Here is a 3,099-nt window from a genome sequence, read left to right on the forward strand (position 1 = left end):
TGTGTTAGATGACTTCATTTAAGACCGTTACCCAGGTGACACGTTAGAGGATAACCTGCCGCTTTAAAACAAGAAAATAAACGGCATTTTGACGTGTGGGTTATACCACGGTTCGTAAACTAGGATTATTATAAGGTATGGAAAAATTGTTGCTACCTTGTTCAACTTTTTTGTGAATTTTGGCTCTCGGCTTCTTTAATGTATAAATTTTAAAGAATTTCGTTGAATAGATTTTGGGCTATGGTGACACCCGATGTTGAATATGCAGTTTTGAAAGGATTAGATTAGAATCAGAACAAAAAATCTTAACTAACCATTAATCTGCTACACCTGGTCCATAAACCTTGGACCGGTAATTTCGCGTTTCATTCATTCGTTCCTTTCGACATAAACCTGACATATGACACTTTACCTGTACCTGTACATAGTAATTTCCGAACGACTTGGAATATTGAAAAATCACTTAACTCAAATATTCTATACTATATCTATTGATGCAACAAAAAAAAAAACGATTCCACGGATGCGACACACGGGGCGACTCGCCTCAGCCTTTAGTTAGGCTTAACCAACCTACCTTGACCAACTTTTCCACTATTTCCCGCGAAAATGTCCACGTTCGCCTCAACCCCTCACTAAAAAATCAGTCAATAAAATTAATATGTCTCGATTAACATGGCTTTAGCTAGAGCTTCTGGTATATTCAAATCTTTGCAGCCTACCCTCATCTCTTTCGAGTTCAAAGAAAGATTCAGGAAAGATTTTATCTTCTTCACTGTTCCGGTATTTTTAGGAATGGGAGATAATCACAAATACCTTTTAAAACCTTGGTTTTAAAAAAAAGGTTTCAGTAAAACGATGAACAGCGACAAGGGAAGGGAAGCATTGATCTCTACAGACTTAGGATTATACTATAGTGGAGGCAGCGTTTTTCGAAAAATCGCATTCTTTAATAGAGAGTTTTAAATATGACGCTGAGAATGGTATTTTAAATTATATATAAACAAGTCGGAATACCGGAAGCTCGCGCTTCGGGTATAAAGGTTTTGTGTTCATCTTATGTAAGAGACGCACATTTCTCTGTCCGTATATAGCTACAAATCCAACATAATCCTTCATATTTTTCCAAACTACGAGACATACGTACATATTAGAGCCATAGATATCACGCTCACCCTAAACAAACAAACTGCTTATTACCTGCTGTACACATATATGCACGTATCTAAATTTATCGTACCCATATTTCCGACTTACGTCTTATATCTATCTGAATTAGGCACTACCCGCAAAGTTCATTAGCACGCATATATTATATACCTACATATACACATGTCTGGTTGACAAATAACTAAAAAACTAAAACAAAATAATTGTCTGCGACCCAATTCATAAGAATTCATTTCGTTGTGGTATTGACGAATTGATATGTGATGATGACGTCATGCGGGTTGTAGAGTGCACGAAATTCACAAAAAATTGTAAAGTTTCACCCCCAATAACTTTGTTAATATTAGCTGGATCTTCTTCAAACTTGACCAAACTGTGCATTATATTCTTCGTTACACTCATGCCAAATTTTGTATTTCTGGGATGAACATAAGGGGGGGTGCCGGGTAAATTTCTAAAATGTGGAAATATACTATTATTAACTTTATTTGTGCAGATATCGGAACCGGATATATTTTGAGGCCTAGATTTCGTAGAGATGCACCACTGTGATTTTTTCCAGATTTTTCGGTTGGATAGGTTCTGAGAACGAGACCTGTTACACTTTTTGTGGGTCATATTTTCAACCCTTACTCCCCTATGTTTCATCTAATATCAAATATTGAACCAGATTCGAAAAGTACTAATTGAGACCTTTCATTTGATACCCTACTTGGCTACATTCTGTGAAAAAAAAATTTGCACCCTCCATTCACATGTACGGAGAGCCCCCCTTAAACTTAACGCAAGATGGCGCCACTTACTGCATGTAAAGGGATCACCAGATTACATACTCTCACCAATTTTCGTGACAATCGGTCTAGCCGTTTCCGAATAAATCGGGTGTGACAGACAGACAGACAGACAGACAGACAGACAGACAGACAGACAGACAGACAGACGGACAGACGGACAGACAGACACCGTCACCATTCTAATAAGGTTTTGTTTCACACAAAACCTTAAAAATATAGCTCTCAAAAATAAAATGTGCAATCTCTGGATAGTCGAGTTTTTTCTGTCAACCTTAAAATTCAATGTCGAATAAGTTTTCATGTTATACATAATGGGGAAAATTCTTATGCTGCTTGTTTATTTATACATATGTATGCACATAGATACATGTATCATTATGATAGGAAGAAGGCATCTTTTCTACAGCTTGACAAAAACGAAAACTCTGAAATAACTTACAATTCTACAGCATTACAAAACTAATTGATAATTTAGATAAGATAAGATTTCACTTGCAGTTCCATCCATCCGCTCGACAAACGACCTTCCAGAGGTAAACGTAGATAAAGTGGAATTAAAATTGGATTATGCTCAACCATCTCCTCCAATGAAGTTTGCTTTCAAGATAACACTTTAAGTGCTGTTGCTATCTCTCCAATGAAAAGTAGAAACCGGTCCACAAGCAAACGTAGATTTGGAGTGGTTCCAAAAATGTTTAATTTTAAGAAGCGTAAGTGGTGGCGGGAGTAAAATGTATTTATTGTTTATTAATAGCTGGTGCGCTGGTGTTTTCCGCTGAGGAACAGGTGGCCAGCACCGTCGATAGCTCAGTTGGTAGAGCGGTGGACTGTAGGAAGTTTGATGTACAATTGCGGGAATCCATAGGTCGCTGGTTCAAATCCGGCTCGACGGAGGCAAATATTTTTCTTGGAAGAAGTGGTAAAATGTTAGTTCCCGCTGTATTTACGAAGAATTAGGATAGGACCATAACCGCAGCACCAATAGCTTGTCATTATCGTTTTACTCTTTTATAGTAGACAATTCAGTTGATTGTATCGTTTCCATAGTATTTGTGAGAGCTATTCAGAGTGCAATCTTTCTAACATCTATCAGTTATGACACGTTAACCATCTGGTTATCTTATTTTTCGATCTA

The 3,099-nt window shown here is 37.2% G+C and overlaps 1 non-coding gene across 1 annotated transcript; it reads left to right on the forward strand.

Annotated features, from left to right (window-relative positions):
• Nucleotides 1-2,760: 2,760 nt before the first annotated feature.
• Trnay-gua lies at nt 2,761-2,857 on the forward strand. Its single transcript has 2 exons — nt 2,761-2,797; nt 2,822-2,857. It is a non-coding gene; the product is annotated as a tRNA-Tyr (tRNA).
• The last annotated feature ends 242 nt before the right edge of the window (nt 2,858-3,099 follow it).

Source organism: Hermetia illucens, chromosome 4 (assembly GCF_905115235.1).
Source record: "Hermetia illucens chromosome 4, iHerIll2.2.curated.20191125, whole genome shotgun sequence".
NCBI lineage: Eukaryota > Metazoa > Arthropoda > Insecta > Diptera > Stratiomyidae > Hermetia > Hermetia illucens.